This window comes from Syngnathoides biaculeatus, chromosome 8 (genome assembly GCF_019802595.1).
Source record: "Syngnathoides biaculeatus isolate LvHL_M chromosome 8, ASM1980259v1, whole genome shotgun sequence".
In the NCBI taxonomy this organism is placed as follows: domain Eukaryota; kingdom Metazoa; phylum Chordata; class Actinopteri; order Syngnathiformes; family Syngnathidae; genus Syngnathoides; species Syngnathoides biaculeatus.
Genome location: NC_084647.1, coordinates 29,850,339 through 29,868,533, shown reverse-complemented (window position 1 = coordinate 29,868,533; position 18,195 = coordinate 29,850,339). Strand labels below are relative to the sequence as shown.

The 18,195-nt window shown below is 42.6% G+C and overlaps 1 long non-coding RNA gene and 1 pseudogene across 1 annotated transcript; one reads left to right on the top strand and one right to left on the bottom strand.

Moving 5' to 3' along the window:
* Positions 1–1,679: 1,679 nt before the first annotated feature.
* Positions 1,680–11,848, bottom strand: LOC133504704 (uncharacterized). The gene is made up of 3 exons (XR_009796060.1): positions 11,706–11,848; positions 2,658–2,797; positions 1,680–2,022 (listed from the first exon to the last, which is right to left on the bottom strand). It is a non-coding gene; the product is annotated as an uncharacterized LOC133504704 (long non-coding RNA).
* A 5,208-nt stretch (positions 11,849–17,056) lies between these two features.
* LOC133505451 (5S ribosomal RNA) lies at positions 17,057–17,175 on the top strand (annotated as a pseudogene).
* Positions 17,176–18,195: the final 1,020 nt, after the last annotated feature.

Here is an 18,195-nt window from a genome sequence, read left to right as displayed (position 1 = left end):
TAGAAGTCAGTTTTTTGTAATTGACTTGGTAAGATTGTTGAAAGTCAGGTCGGAATCCATCAGAACACCAAGGTTTTGGACTTGGTTTTTGGTTTTTAAAGATAAGGAGTCTAGGTGAGTACTAACAGCAATTTATTTTCTTTATTGCCAAAAACAATTGTCTCAGTTTTGTTGTGATTAAAATAAAGAAAAAAATTTGCTCATCCAATTATTTATCTGCTTTTAGAGAGCAGCACAATACCTCAATTGAACTGTAGTCATCTGGATACACTGTTAAATATAACTGTCATCTGCATAGCAATGATCGTCAAATTAAAGTTTTGAAGAATTTGACACAATTGTAGCATATACAGTGTAGAAAATATACACATAAGAAAATAAGTGTTTGAACACCCTGCTATATTGCAAGTTCTCCCACTTAGAAATCATGGAGGGGTCTGAAATTTTCATCGTTGGTGGATGTCCACTCAGAGAGAGATAATCTAAAAAGAAAAATCCGGAAATCACAATGTATGATTTTTTTAACGATTTGTTTGTGTGATACAGCTGCAAATAAGTATTGGAACACCTGTCTATCAGCTACAATTCTGACCCTCAAAGACATGCATGGCACGGAAGGTTCCCTTGCTTAAACCAGCACATGTCAAGACCCATCTTAAATTTGCCAATGACCATTTGGATGATACAAAGGAGAAAGTTTTGTGGTCAGATGAGACCAAAATTGAACTTTTTGGTCATAATGCCACCACCCTAGTTTGGAGGAAGACGAAAAATGAGTTCCATCCCAGGAACACCATCCTGACTGTGAAGCATGGGGGTGGTAGCTTAATGCTTTGGGGGTGTTTTTCTGCACATAGGACAAGACGACTGCACTGAATTAAGGAGAGGATTACCACGGCCATGTGTTGTGAGATTTTGGTAACAACCTCTTTCCCTCAGTCACAGCATTGAAGATGGGTCGTGTCTGGGCCTTTCAACATGACAATGACCCAAAGCACACAGTCAGGAAAAGCAGCATCAGACGTTTGTTTGAATTAGATTATTTCATCAACAAGGTGTACTGTAGATTTCTCGAGGCACTTACCAGTCTATGTTTTGGGAGTGAAGTTCCAGGTCAACCTTGTCAGGTCTCGCTGAATACCGTCCTTGTGTTGCATTTTTCATCTCCGGTTCGAACAAGTATGGTTGAATTATACCCACATGGGATGTTTTTCGAACATGGGAAGAATCAGAAAATTCCTCCTCTTCACTTCCTATCTCTTTACAAAGCAGTCCATAAAAACTCCTTCATCACTGCTATCTATCTCCTCGAGATCCCACTCGCAGAATGACTGTTTCTATACGACACCATTTTCTTTACTGGGATTGTCTAGACAGGATGTCACACGGAAGCAGCGTCAACAGAGCCTCGGTTTGAAACAGCTACTGGGGGCTTTTGGATTCCAAAGAAAATGTGCACTTTGACGCTAATTTATTTCATTTCTGTTGTGTTGGGAATTTTTCCAATATTTTTTTTTATGAAAAATTAGCTATGTTTGTGTGATATATAAATAAAATATAAGTCCTCTGGATGAGACCTTTAATTTCCATAGGGAAAAACTGTTTGAATGGCTAATACTTTTCACTTTGATTGATCTCTAGCAATTTTCCAACAGAAGGAGCTGGAAGAGCTGGTGGCCAGGATTTGGAAGGTCCGAAAGGATCCTGCCTGCTCTAGACCGAGTTCGCGTTGTGAGTAAGTCCTCGATAGTGGGTAGCGTGTTGCTGACAATCCATTCAGTGGTTTTGATTGTCCTTTGCAGACTGAGTTTGTCCTTTTTTTGTGGCGGCCCCAAACCAGACTGTGATGGAGGTACACAGTCCTGATTGGATGACCGCTGTGTAGAACTGTCTCACTAGCTCTCGTAACAGGCCGTGCTTCCTCAGAAACCGCAAGAAGTACATCCTCTGCTGGACTTTTCGGAGGATGGAGGAGATGTTTGTTCCACACTTAAGGTCCTTTGAGACTGGAAGGGAATAGGTCTGGAAGAGAATTCATAACGGCATAATCGTGGTCAACAATATCACTGTCATCACCCAGCTGTGCCAGAAGTGGATATATTTCTGACAATTTTGAATTTGTCAGGGCAATAGCAGTGATTATAAGTTGGGTAAGTAATGCCCTTATGCAGGGAATACAACAAAATCAACACAATGTAAGAATAGCTGCAAACACAGCTCTAGAAACTAGGACAGAGAACACCAAGTTTTTATATTTGCCAAACATTTTTTCCCACTACTCAGACCAGGCTGATGTGTTTACACCAGATGGCTCCTTCTTCTTGTGGGTCAGGGTGCATAGGCCTTGAATGGCCCTTGTGAGTGACCCATCAGGTGCGGTGTTATTTGGAACAAACGTACGACGTTGGTCGCCGAACAGGGAGCAGATGCCACCCTTCTTTGCCAGGAGCACGTCGACCGCTATGTGGGTCTGGATTGCCATGAGTGAGGTTGCAGCTAGTTTTTCTCTTCTGGCAATAAAGCCTGCTTCCGTATTGTTACCTAGTTTCTGTACATTGTAATTGATGTAGTTGATTCTGTTAACATTTTTATTTGGGGTTATCCATCACCCCATTCCATTCCATCCCATCCTGCAGCAATCGAGTGAGCCAATTTACTGTATACTCATCTGATATCCCTCGTAGGATGCCAATCGCATCAATGTATCTCGGATCTCCATCTTTCCAAGAGGACCTTCACCTTTTGGAGAAACCGAAGGGAGGTCCAAAGATGGATGCAGCCAATTGTATATCCTCTGCTGTGGATGGAAACAAAGTCACAGGTAAGAGCAGTGACACCAATGTACATGTTCCTGATGCATTTATCAGTGTGTCATACTACTTTTGACCAACACACCACCACCCACACAGTTTGCCGATGGATATCATGACACCATGTTTTGTTGAGACTTCCCACCCTAACATCTGTCATTGTAAAGTTAACAAGGGAGAAGTTAGCCAATGCAACATAAATAGAAAATATGGGTTTGTCATTTACTGCCTTAGTTGTTCGATAAGCACTAGTCCATTTTCCACTGTGTTGGGATTTCTCCCGCAATGACACATAGTAGTGCCTAGGGCCCATGCAGGTGTTAGCCACACTCTCCATTAATAACAACCACGTGTTTCCCATTTGTGAAATACCTGTCACTGCAAAACTATGTTCATCACGCTTTTTTTGGTTGAAACACTTCAAGTCCCTCTAAAGTATGCAGACTCTTTTGTATGGTATTTGTGTTTAGGGTAGTGTTAAATTGGCTTTCCCTCAGCATATGCCCATAGATGGAATACCCAGCAATATGTGGCAGAAGGCTTAAAAGCCGGGGGAATAATTGAACCTTTAGTTACATTTACCTGTATTGTAAGGGCTGTTTCTGTTTTAAGCAAGATCATTAGGTGTTTGTGATGCTGAGAGTATGATGATGTTCCCCAGGAGGGGCTCCATCTGTTATCTTCGTCCACCACCAGGGTATTCAATCTTGAGTCTTGTACATTATTTGTCAGATACTATTTATTTGATCGATACCTTATTCCTTATAGAGTCCCTTTGTTTGGGTGTTCAATTAGACTCGGCCAAGGAATTACAATTGTGCTTAAATGATTCATTAGAAGGCACACATGGAGTCCTGCCTTCATGCCTCGGTGACTGCCACATAGTTGTTTATCAATGTTATTTGAAATGAGGTTGCACCTCTTATGTGTGGTAGGCCTAGTTAACTGAGTATAATTATTGGTTCTGTTGTTATATGTTTTTGTCAGCTGTAGAGGTGCCCAAAGGTACCACATGAACAAAAAATACCAATACGGCTGTCAACATTGCAGCCCAACGTGCTACCATATTATTTAGCCATTTTGGAGTCCTATCGACCAAGTCAACCCAAAATGAGTTCAGTGTCTTTTAGTCACTCCACCAGCCTTCGGGTATTTTCAGATACTAGAAATCTGCACCCACCTTATGCTGGGCTTCGCCCACCTTTCCCTTTAGGTGACTCAGCTGAGATGACCTTTTACAATGTGCAAGGTGTATCCATGTGTTTCTGCTATTTTGTCCATGTCATTCAGCTCCTCAGTTTATTCGAATGTGCAGGTAAAACTGCATGTACAGTATATGTTAATTTAAACGTACATAAGATGAATAGGTAAATGAAAATAAGAGTTATTAAAGCACAGTAACCCGTTACATTTTTTTCTTTATTATCTTTATGAAAAAGACTTTTACTGCCACACCACCACAAGATGTCGCTATGTGACAATGGGTTCGAGTTATTAATCATGAAAATGATTTTACAATCCTGACAAATTTCCTAATTTGTTTCCAGTTCCTATCAATTTGATGCATGTGAAATTTCCAGGTGACACGTCATTAGAAAACATTTTTTTGTTTTTTCGTTATCAGGTAATCGGACTGGTATAATCTGTGGACCCGTGCAAACAAAATCTTTTGAACAAGTTTTTGCTGCTTGTTTTACTATAAGGAGCCAATTAATATTTTGTCCAGAAATGCCTGTTGCGATTTGAAAATATTTTTCTACATCTATTTTAGAGTTTAAATAAGCGGTCACTCCCTTTAACCTCAAAACTGTCGCAAAGGCAGATTATTGTAGTTTGTGACCTGCATAAATCTACACAGGGAATTGAGGATTTTAGGAAAACACAAAAGCCCTAGTTCAATTCACAGGTACACATATTTTAACACTTGCAACTCTCATGGCATGATTATTGTTAAGAATGTGGTTTTACATTTTACAGTGTCATATTAATTAACTCAAATTATTTTTTTTATATACGTAGCTATCCAATTAGTTTTTCTGGGAACTTGGGTGGTTCCCACAGATACCACTCGAACAGAAAAATATAAATAATGGAGAGTGTTTTCATCCAACACCCAACAGCAAAACTTAACTGTTGATTCACCATTATGACAGCAGTCTCACTGCCCTGAATACCTCGGTCTGGTTGTTTTATTCACTTGGCCAATAAAAACAATTTTGTTTTTAGTATTACAATGGTGTCAAAATCAATAACCTTCTTACATTAGACAAATGAACTTAAGTATTCCTTTTTTGCTATTTTTTAAAGCTGTTGGGTTTGCCAATAACTCCTGAAAGGGACTTTCCCACTTGTATGTGTGTTTATGTGCGTGTGTTTTTTTTCTTCATTCGTCTCTCTCATTGTGTGGAAAATATCTGCAATTTGTATGGTCTCCTAAACAGTGTTTTGACTGGAACGAGACCTGTCATGCTTGTAGTGTATGTATAGTTTGACTAAATGTATTCATTGTGTCCATGGTCTGTGTTTCTTCCATTCATTTCCGGTTAATGTGGAACATGAGTCCTTTTTTGTCAATCACTTTGTTTACAAAGTGTGTTCCATTGGGAAGATGTCTTTGCGTAATGCTTTAGCTACTGTTAGTGCATCAGGTTGTTTAGCTGGGAACACTTCTATATATTTTAAAAGAACAATGATGATGACTAAACAATTTATTCCTTTGTTTGGTTCAGTGAAATCCATGTGTATTTTCTGAAATAGATATGTAAGCTGAGGCCCCATAGCTCAGTGGTTAGACCATTGGTTTGGTAAACCAGGGGTCGTGAGTTCGTATTTCACTGGGGCCTCTGCTCCCCAAGAGGGGTTGGATCAGGAAGGGCATCTGGCGTAAAATCTGTGCCAAACAAATATGGGCGTTCATTTGAGATGTCACACTGTGGCGACCCCTAAGGGGACAAGCCGAAAGAAACTTGCTTTCTAGCCAGAGGAAACTGACCACGTTTTAGACACACATTCCCTTGTAGATTATGAGCACAGGTCAAACAAGCTTGACGAAACATTTTTGCATAGAAGTTAAATCCATAGGTCCTATAATGCGTTTGTACCATGGCTACCATCCCCCCCTGTTGAGACATGAGACTTCCCATGGCTCAATTTTTCCGCCCACTTAAAAAAGATTTTTTAGTAGAATGGGTTTTATATCTGTGGTGACATAAATCCAATTTTGTAATGTAGCACCTTTATTTTCCCAAACTCTTTGTTCTGCTGGTAAGATCTGTTGTTGCATTTTGATTAACACATCATCCAAATGTATGTCTTCATTTGTTACATGGTCAGCTAATCCCATAAAGGTTTTGGCTGCTACTTCTTTTGCTGTTTTATCTGCAAATGCATTTCCTAATGATACTTAGTCTGTATTTGAAGTGTGTGCTGCACATTTACATATTGCTATTTCTTTTGAGAGTTGAACTGCTATGAGCAAATTTTGTAGTACCTCTGCATGTGTCACTGATTTTCCTGATACCACACTGATACCACGATAAATACAGCAACATCTGGTCTCAGATAGTTTTACATTGTCCAATAAAGTGATTTTCTGTACAATTCAGTCATCCCAATCCAAATCTGGTACTTTTTCTGTCCAATCAGAAACATTTAATGTTGTCTATACAAATTGTCCAAATCTCTTCCACTCCTGTTCAGTTTGTTTGTACAATATGTGTGGTAGTGTCCATTCCTTGTGTAATGGATTTAATTTGTCAGTTAGTCTTGTTCCTGCCACCACTACTGATATACCATCTGAGTACAAGTCATCAATCCTGATTTTGGCTGATGTGGGCTGTGATTAGTTCATCTTACACTACATAGTCACATGCAGAGAGTCACTTCCTATTTCATTTTGTGGTTGTTCAATCATGTCTCGACCTGTTTGCAGCAAGAGATGTCCTGTTCTTGTGGGACGTTTGTTTAGATTACCTAAGGTGTAAAAATAGAGTGCTGGGTTTCTATTTTGTAAGACATTCAACTGTCCTTCTAGTGATTCCTTTCTTCTTTTTACTTCTATATTTCCTGTCGGAGAGGTAACTAAACCTAGTCCTAGTTTTACAATCCATCTCTTCCCAACAGGTTTATGGGGCAGTCTGGGACCATGAGAATTGTCAATTTGCACGACTCTCCCAGAGGGTCTAACACCCACAGAGGATTCGTTTCAGCGACTACAGAGAGCCTCCCCTGAGCTGTTCTGACAAGCACTTCCTGACATGGTATATCCTGGAATGCTCTTTCTACATGCTGTTTTTCACGCCCCTGTGTCACACAATATTTTCATTGATGTGACGCAAACTCTTTGTGCCCTTTGTGACATGGAAGTCTGCAATGTTTCAAGCATTACCTATTTAAGGATGAGAAAGACGCACAACCGGGCTTCTTCTTACGACCTTACCGCTGCTCTGGGAAACTACGCTGCTTGGAACACTAACTACATGGGCACCTGCTGCCTTTTGTTTTAGGACCACCTGGAACTTTTGTTCACTAGGAATTCTCGCTTGTTTGGGAACACTCATTCAACATTGGTGACTCTTCGTCATTGTGGCTCAACTACTCTGATCTTGAACACCTATTTTGTGTTAGCTATTCTATCATGTTTGTGTTGTGTAGATGTGTGTGAGATTAAATTGTCAGAAATGCAATACAACTGCCTTGTCGTATTTTGCCGGTTTTAACAGAGGGGACGTTAGTCTGAATTCACATGTAACATAAGTCAGTGTTCCCCAACCACCGGGCCGCGGACCAGTACCAGTCCGTGGATCAATTGGTACTGGGCCACGAAGAAATAATTAATTAGTTACGTTGTATTCCTTATCCGAGTCTGAACTATCTTTTATTTTGAAAAATGACCGGATTCTCTAGGTCTCTTGGTTACATCTCAGTCACTTGAGTGCCAAAATTTACCCCCACAAGCAAGCAAAATGAGTACAAAACAGATGTCTTTGGAAACTTTCTTTTTGAATGGTAAAAGGCCCGGTGAAGTGACAGAAGAAGTACCTACAACTTCCAAGAAAAAGAAAGTTATTTACCATATCAAAGCCCATAACCTTACTCGTGCCTTTTTTAGGCGCTTTATGAGGAGATGGACGCGGAGCACACACGGCTTCTCTTATACAGGGAAATAAGATAGTTATCCAGAGGGAACTCGTTCGCAAGAGCGTTTGAATTATGAGAGCTGCTGCAAATATTTCCCTCCGAAAATAAGTCGCCACTGGCATGACATTTCAGGAATGAGGAATGGGTCGCAAAACTGGCTTACTTATTCAGCCCGCTCAATAAATTCAATCTGTCACTTAAACGAGAAATCCAGTGCTTTGCATAAACACTGTATCATATAGGTCATATAATATGTACCCTATTTTGACAAAGTGATGTTAAATCCTCTTTCATTTATAAGTGTTTTGAGAAAATTTTTGTGGACAGTGATGAATTTTCAGGGGTTAGTCACATGATGGAGTCACATGATGTACGTGGGCGTGTGTGACATGTACCGTGCCGTTCCAAACGCTCAATTACATGGGTCACCATGATGCTCAGTGCTGATTTCTCTGATTTATCCTCATCTGATGAAGAAATAGCAGTATCGGTTGATCGGGAAGACGGAGAAATACTTTCATACAGATTTGAACATCTGGCTGTAATTAATGTTGAATATTCGGATGGTTCTTCGGACGGAATGACGCGGAGTCTGACGACTCGGAGGCCTACGTGCGACATAAGTGCGTAAACAAAGGCTCCCAGGAGCTCTGGACTGGCATCTGCGGATGGTTCTTCAGAGTCTGACGAGTGAGCTCCGGCTGCAGGCTGCGAGCCGAGCTTTCAGGCGGCGGAGGCCTTTAGCCAAGCTTCGGTGGTGGCGGAGGCCTATAGCCTAACTTCAGCGTCCAGGGCTAACGGCCTCCGCTGCCTACTTTGTTAGCCCTGGACATCGAAGCTAGGCTAAAGGCCTCCGCTGCTTCGGCATCCAGGGCTAACAGTCGCCACCACCTAGAACCTCGGCTCGCGGCCACCGCCTTCGGTGGCAGCGGAGGCTTTTAGCCTAGCTTCGCCATCCAGAGCTAATGGCCTCCACCGCCTGGAAACTTGGCTCGCGGCGGCTGCCGGAGCTCACTCGTCAGACTCCGCGTCATTCCCGTCCAAAGAACCATCTGCGGATGCCGGCCAAGAGCTCCAACTGGGCTTTGTTTACGCACTTATGTCGCACGTTGGCCTTTGAGTTGTCAGACTCAGCGTCATTCCGCCCGAAGAACCATCCGAATATTCAACATTAATTACAGCCACAGGTTCAAATCTGTATGGAAGTATTCCTCCGTCTTCCCGATCAAGCGATACTGGTATTTCTTGATACACAGTACACATCACATACCCCCACGGAGATCATGTGACTCGCAAAAATGGAAACGCTCCTGAAAATTTGCAATTGTCGGTAAAAATCTTCTCAAAACACTATTAAATGAGAGAGTATTTAACATTACATTGTTTAAATAGGTTACATATTACATGACCTATTGGATACACTGTTAATGCAAGCACTGAATTTCCCCTTTAAGGGGAAAATGATAACGGTCAACGACTGCTGATGTTCTGGATTAAAGTCATAGCAGAATAAACGAAAATCGCCACCAAAGCACTGAAAACCCTATTGCCATTTCCAACATCCCATGTGTGAAGCATTTTTTTTTCTGCAGTGACAGCAACCCAAACAAAACAACGTAATAAATTGGACTTCGGGTGTCATTGTTTCTCATTACCCGCAGATGAGACCATCTCGTTGCGGAGAAACAAGCTCAGGGCTTCCATTGATTTAGCCTTATGATTAGTTAAAATTTGCAGGCACTTTAAATTCATTTTCGTGGGGTTTATTTTGAAGGCATGTTTAAACGTTACGATAGCGACCAGTAAGAGCGTTAGGGCGGTGGTCGCCAATAGAGTGAAGTGAGGCAGAGGGAGAGGTGATGGTTTAAACTGACAAATGTATTTCATCGGTTGAAAATAAACATTCATGGAGTGTTTAAATCGAACTGTTATGTAGGTATAACTAGATAAAAGAAAGAAATGTGGAATTGCTGGTTCTTGTTCTTTATTTGTTTTCCATGTATATTTTTTCATTATTATTTATTTCATTATTTTATTCTTCATTATCATGATTATTCTATTTGGTATTCAATACAAATACAGTGAAGAAAATCAGTATTTGAGCACTCTGCTGTACTGCAAGTTCTCCCACTTAGAAATCATTGAGGGGTCTTAAATTTTTATCGTAGGTGTATGTCGACTGTGAGAGAGTTAATCTGAAAAGAAAAATCCAGAAATAACAATGTATGATTTTTTAAACTATTTATTTGTGTGATACAGCTGCAAATAAGTATTTGAACACCTGTCTATCAGCTAGAATTCTGACCCTCAAAGACCTGTTATTCCGCCTTTAAAGGTCTACCTCCACTCCATGTATTTTCCTGAATCAAATTCATCTCTGTGATGTTGTTAGCTGCATAGACACCAGCAATCATGAGAAAATGGAAGAAGCTAAACATGACGGTCGATCTCAATCGGAGTGGAGCCCCATGCAAGATATCACCTCGTGGGGTCTCAATGATCCTGAGAAAGGTGAGGTACCAGCCCAGGATGACATGACAGGACTTGATCAATGACCTGAAAAGAGCTGGGACCACTGTTTCCAATGTGACTGTTGGTAAGACATCATGGTTTGAAATCATGCATGGTACGGAAGGTTCCCCTGCTTAAACCAGCACATGTCAAGGCCCATCTTAAGTTTGCCAATGACCATTTGGATGATACAGAGGAGTCATGGGAGAAAGTTGTGGTCAGATGAGAGCAAAATGGAACTTTTTGGTCAGAATTCCACTAACTGTGTTTGGAGGAAGACAAATTATGAATTCCATCGCAAGAACACCATCCCAACTGTGAAGCATGGGGGTGGTAGCATCATGCTTTAGGGCTGTTTTTCTGGGACAGGGCAACTGCACTGTATTAAGGAGAGGATGACCGCGGCCGTGTATTCTGAGATTTTGGGGAACAACCTCTTTCCATCTGTCAGAGCATTGAAGATGGGTTGTGGCTGGGTCTTTCAACATGGCAATGACCCGAAGCACATGGCCAGGAAAACCAAGGAGTGGCTCCGTAAGAAGGAAATCAAGGTTGTGGCGTGGCCTAGCTAAGTCTCCAGATGTAAACCCAATAGAAAATCTTTGGAGGGAGCTGAAACTCCCTGTTTCTCAGCAACAGCCCAGAAACCTGTCTGATCTAGAGTGGTTCTGTGTAGAGGAGTGGGCCAAAATGCCTCCTGCAGTGTGTGCAAACCCGGTGAACAGCTACACGAAACGTTTGACCTCTGCAATTCCAAACAAAGGCTACCGTACCAAATATTAACATTGTTTTTTCTCAGGTGTTCAAATACTCATTGGCAGCTGTATCACACGAATAAATTGTTGAAAAAATCATACATTATGATTTTTGGATTTTTCTTTTTTTTTTTTTTGATTATCTCTCTCACAGTGGACATGCATCTCCGATGAAAATTTCAGACCCCTCCATCCTTTCTAAGTGGGAGAACTTGCAATATAGCAGGTTGTTCAAATACTAACTTTCTTCTCTGTAGTTTTGGTTTCCCCTTAGAGGGCTGTTAGGACTGTGAAAACATAAAAACTTTAATCACCTCATCACATTTACACACAAAATATATTAATGAGTTTTGGAATCAGAAATCAAGGGAAATTAGTTTTCCACAATTGTTCATGTTGGTAAACACAAAAACGCAGTTTTCATATATATGACAATACAAAATTTTTGGTACGTATTTACACAAGACTCATGGAAGTCGACACGATTTACCTTTACGGGCCACATAAAATCATGCGACAAGCGGGATTTGGCCTCCAGGTCTTGACCTTGACACCTGTTCCTTAGGAGGTGGGAGTCTCGACCTAATGTCCCTCATGAGGCACCTTTGGTCCTCCTCCCACTGCTCCTCCCAGTCACTCATGAAAAAAGAAATAGATATATTACAACAGGCAACAGTTTAAATTATACACAGTGAACATATTGACAGTGAAAATACAACCTTAAATATTAATGTATATTTCTATTCAGAATTGATATCTCAAAGTTATCCCACGTTTTGATTTCCTGTTCTTCTCTCATCCACGTGGGGGTGCTCTAGCCGTGTATTCAAACGGAATACTCCTCCCCTTTCTCCCGGGCATCAACATCCATAAATTGTGTTGGGATTTTCACAGAAGCAGATCCCCTGCTCCTCCCAGCGTAACTGCAATTTCCATAACGGAGTGGTCCGCGAAAGTCCAGCATTCTGTTTGTTCTCAAGCAAGGTGAGGTAGTTCCCTGTACCCAACCGGTGTGACATCAGGTACCCAGTGGGGAGTTGCCTCAGGCTGGCCTCTATTTTTCCCGGGTGAAGAGGAATACATCGTTTGCATAGCATTGTGGCCGGTCTTGCCTGCAAACACTCTCTTCCTCCCCGCGGGACCCCAGTAAGCCATAACATGGAGACAATTGCCACACAGTAGTGTGCCAGACACCCGGCCGGGCACACCTCAGACCATGCTCTGCAGCCCCCCTTCACCTCTCGCATGGAGGCAGTCACGAACGCACAGTGCGCTCACCTCTCGTGAGGTATTCACAGCAAAACAAATGCTCTACCCTCCATGAGTGTGTGCAAATCTGCTGCGCAGCTCACCATTCACATGCACAACCATCTTCCAGTGGAGCAGCCGAGTCGCAACTCACTTTAATCACAGCCAAACATTTCCGATGTCCCCACATCACAACCCCACATTCTACAAATTCAACTGCTGCATCGAGATCAGTCAACCAACACTCCTATTTGCTTATGTATTCTTTGCAAAGCCACTATGGCCCTCCGCCATCCCGTATAGGAAAAACCACAGAGTATCCCTAAATATTTGTCTCTGGCTCTCACTTAGTGGTCCTGTTTCTTATTTCCCTTATCATTTCATTGTTAATTTATAACTAACGGGTAACAACCAAAGCACTTATCTGCCTTTATATCTATTAGTCGTATCACTCAGAATACACATTCACAGACTGAAATTTTATTTTACTCCCTGGGGGCTCTGTTATGTCAATTAGGGGTCTCACTTATTCGTATCTTAATTTTGCTGGCATCTGCTCCACATAATTCCCCCAACCGGGAGACATGCTCACAGCTGTGACTTCCTCTTCAACTACTAGTCGACCATAAAGTTAATATGTCGTTGTTGTACGCATGCAACATCGTCCCTCAAGCCCACCGAGATGCATGCGGGGCCTTGCAACTCATGCAAAGGCTCATTGGCTGACTCATGCACCCATGCAACACGTGCCAGACAAAGACCCGCCATCTTGACCAAGCTGCAGCGTGTGGCATCTCAGCGGCGACTACATAAAAAAAAAAAATTATCGTAGTTCCAATACACATGCGGCAACTGAAGGGCTGGATGAAGACCTGCTGTAATCCCAAAGCGCCTGCTGCAGCTCTTGCGACCCCAATTGAAGTATATTTTCTCCTTGAGTCCGGGTAGCAAATGGAGGAAGCACTCTCAGAGACTGAAGTTTGGGATAATTGTTTTATTCGGAGGTGTCACAGCTCCCAGCAATCCGCATCCGTCAGGCCATCTGTTACCTTCTTTTAACCCACCAAAAAGTTCTCCCCTGTTCCTTTGGCCGCTTCTTAAAACATCCCTCTGCCCCTGTGGGCATGGACAGGAGGTCCCACTCTCCCCTTTCCCGCCGGGGAGCTATCCTCCTCCACCTCACCGATGTCACATCCCCCTCCCTTCCAAGCTCCAGGAAGTCTGTGGGTGACAGTCAATAGAAGAGCAGCTCTATTGTGCAACACAAACCAAGGATGGTTTATTTATTGTGGAATTTCGGGTATCCAGCGCCTATTTTTTTCCTTTTGTTTTGTTTTGTAACCTAAATTTTTCATGATTAGGGACGTTTGTGAAATATATTTTCCCATTGAGTCTGGGCAGCAAATGGAGGAAGCACTCTCTGAGACTGACATTTGGGCTAATTTATTATTAAGTGGTGTCACAGCCCTCTCTTTGTAGCCCCACGAAGTCTGTGGGCCCTGAATGCAATAAATAAATGCAATAAATCAATTGAGTGTAAATTTGGAATCAGAACACCTGGTGTTAACCTCATGTGGTCACCCGTGAGGTGGCTGACTGTAGAAACACCAAAGGGCTATCTAATTCCTTTTGAAGTAGACCTTAGAGTTCCTTTGAATTAGAATTACTCGGGGGATTTGTCTGTGGGACAATATTGGATTACCTGTAGAAAACCAACATTGACATGGGGAGAACATGCAAACTCCATACATGTGAGGACAGATTTGAACCTAGGTCCTCAAAAGTATGAGTGAGATATGCTTGGATTTAGTTATTTGGCAGCATGGTCAATTCTTAAAAGAATGATGCAGCTATCAGTGTCTGTGATCTAATCAGTAAAACTGTGTAATCAGATCTAATGATTAAATCTGGAATGCTGTGATTATATATTATGCAGTAGAATATATATATTAGACAATTTGACATGGCCATTACATTTTTTCCCACAGTGTCCTGTTCCTTCAAAAAAAAAAGGTCTTCCTATCTTGGTTACTGTTATACTTTTAGGAGAGGCACTCCTACCCACACAAAAAAGGTCACAGTTTTACATGTCTGCCATCATTTGTACAATTTGTACAATTTGTCAGCAGTGATTACCACATGAGCTACTTGCAAATCTAATATGAATACAAAGTCACTAAAACAAACTGTTGACACTAAAAACAAGGTGATGCTTATACACATAAATAGTCACAAACTGTTTTTCAGTTCTCTCAAGTATATCCTCCATGTGACAAAAGACCTTGTCACTTCATCTGCTCTCTCGAAACAGAGACCCCAGACTTTGCTTCCATTTGGGGAGGTGTGTCGGTGAAATTGAGGAGGTCTTAGACGTATTCTCCTCAGCGACTCACAACATTCCCAGCAGAAGTCAGCAGGACCCATACTTACTGTATACAGTGTTGATGGTGCACTGTTTCCCCCTCCTGAGATGCTGGATGGTAGACCAGAACTTCCTGGAATACATCTGGAAGTCAATCTCAAACTCACCGGACTTCTCCCATGCCTGCATTTTTGCCTCAGCGACCATCCAAGCTGTATTCTACCAGCCGGTACCCATCAGCCACCACAGGAAGGTCCACAGACCAAAAAAGCCCAATAGGCTTGTCTTGACTGTCTTAAACTTGAGGGCATCATTCACTGCTTGTGTCCACCAACAGGTTTTGGGATTGCTGCCACAACAGGCACCGACGACCTTATGGCCACAGGTCCATTCTGCTGCCACGGCAATAGAGGCACGGAGCATGTTCTGCCAGAGGTAGGAGTTGAAACTCCTTCTGACAGGGGATTCTGTGAGACATTCCCAGCAGACCCTCACAATACATTTGGGCCTGCCAGGTCAGACCAGCACTTCCCCCCACCAACATACCATCGAAGTGGGCAACAGTCAGGACCCCCCCCCCCCGACCCGAAGGCAACAGGGTGAACCCCAAACTCCAATAAGCATATCCAAACCTGCCCTGCACCTTTAATCATGAGCAACTACATAGTGGAAAAGTGGCCAACCACTCTCAAGAGGATTGTTACCAAAGCCGAAGCCACTTGTGGAAGTGAGCCTGACTAGATCCAACTACTCAACCTTGCACACCAGCTCAGGCTCCATTCCTGTTGGACAGGTGACATTCCACATTCCTCGTGCCAGATTCTGTAGCCAGGGATCAGATCGTCAAGATCCCTGCCTTCGGCCACCACCCAGCTAACACTGCACTCGAACCCTATAGCGTATAGAGTTTATGGGAATGGGGGCCCACATTACCCTTTCATGCTGTGCCTGGCCGAGCCCCATTGGTGCAGACCTGGCCACCAGCTGCCCGCCTTTGAATCCTACCTCCAGGCCTGGCTGCAGAGAGATAGCCCTGGTAAGCATATTCTCCCCATGCCTGCCTGAGTTATCTCCAGGTGCTCCTGTTTCCTCCCACATCCTATAAAAAACATTAATTGGACACTCTAAATTGCCCCTAGGTATGATTGTTAGTGTGATTTGTTTGTCTTCATGTGCCCTCCAATTGGCTGGCAGCCAGGTCAGGGTGTGCACTCCCTCCTGACTGTTGACACCTGTAATAGGCTCCAAAAGTCCCATGACCCTTGGGAGGATTAGCTGCTAGGAAAATTGATGTTTGAATATTGATTGATTGGTTTATGTTGAACTTCTTTTCCACTTAAACACCATTCCACTGTTCTGCTGTATGCCAAGAGAATCAGCTCCATTAGCTACAACCATGTGTTGTACTTCATTGCGATTGCTCAATTTGGCTGAGTTTTTATTCAAGTCAAAAGAGCTACCATTTTCTTTTATACTCATCAGCCCCAGGGTAGGGCATTGAACACCGATTGGAACCAGGACGAACATTCTGGTTCTGACAGAATTTTTCAAATTAAAAATTGTGGTTCCCAGTTTTGATGGCAACAGTCTGCCGACCCCAGAATACAAGCACAATATTACTATTAATCATAAAACATCCATGCATCCATCCATTTTCTTAGCACAAGGATCGCGGGGAGTACTGGAGCCTATCCCAGCTGTGAAGGAGCAGGAGGCAGGGTACGCCCTGAACTGGTTGCCAGCCAATCGCAGTGCACATAGAGACAAACAATCACACTCACAATCACACCTAGTGGCAATTAAGAGTATCCAATTAGTGTTGCATGTTTTTGGGATGTGGGAGGAACCAAAGCGCCTGGAGAAAACCCACGCAGGGAGGAGGAGAAGATGTAAACTCGACACAGAGATGGAAGGGATTGAACCAAGGTCCTCAGATCTGCGAGGCCAATGCTTTCCAGCTAATTCACAGTGTTGCCTAATCATAAAACATTTCAAGATTTTTTTTTTATTTTAAAGAAAAAGAACACACAAACACAGTTGAGACTCAATTATTTACATAAGTATGTCACAGAAGACAAAACTACATCAGGGTGTCATTTCTCATGCAGAAATATCTATGAAAATAACCTAATCCTGTTCCCTAATTAAGTGCAAGATTTACTGTCACGTTGAAACAACTTTGCTGTGGCCTAGCAGTTGTTTATTCAAGTTATTCAAGGAGCTCTGTAAAGGCTTACGGCCACGCTACCCTGAGAACGCCCGATCTCATCAGATCTTGGAAACTAAGCTGGTTTGGCCCTGGTTAGTAGTAGAATGGGAGACCCCCTGGGAATACCAGGTGCTGTCAGCTTCTCCCCCCGTCTAAAATGCAGAGTGGTTGCATCAGGAAGGGCATCCGGCTTAAAACTGTGCCAAACAAATATGCATTTATCTGAGATGACACGCTGTGGCGACCCTTGACGGGACAAGCCGAAAGGAAAAGAAGAAAAAGAATTCAGGAGATCTGTAACAACCACTATAAATGGAAGGTCCAACATCCATTCCGTGGAATGAAATTGTAGCACTGGTCTGCCCTTATCAGAATCAGAATAAGTTTTATTGGCCAAGTGTATGACAATACACAAGAAATTTGTCCCCGGCTGTCGGTGCCGCCCTGGGATGACTTTCAGAACAAAAAACAAACAAACCAACAAGAACAAAGAACAAGAGACATTGAGTTAATTGGAGTGATTTTTTAATAAGAGTCACAGATGTGCAATATGCATAGTCTTCTTCATTTAGAAGAGTTAAGAGTGCATCAACGCCAAACATTATATTCAGTTTGTCCAGAGTGCCCTTACCCATTTGCGGTTCCTGTGATAGACCAGTGCAATGATAATTGTGTTAAGGGAACAGTTTAAAGTGACAAATTGTGCGATAGTCTACAGAATATATTACTTATACTGATACAAATTGGACCAGCAGGATATGAGGGTGTGTCCCAACAACGGCTCAAGGGAGAAAATAGTAGGTTCACTGATCAACTGACTTAACTGATCAGCTGACTTAACTGTGATGGGGAAAAAAACTTTGGATGCCTGCCAGTTTTGACTTGCATTGATCAGTAGCACTAACCGATGGAAGGAGCTGGAAGAGCTGGTGGCCAGGATGTGGAAGGTCTGAAATGATACTGCCTGCTCTGGACCTAGTTCGAGTGGCGTGCAAGTCTTCAAAATTGGGTAGGGTGGTGGCGAAAATTTCGTTCAGTGCTCAATTGCAGTCAGAGTTTGTCCTTTTTTTTTTTTGAAAGCCCCAAACCAGACTGTGATGGAGGTACACAGTACTGATTGGATGACCGCTTTGTAGAACTGTCTCAGCAGCTCTGCCATGA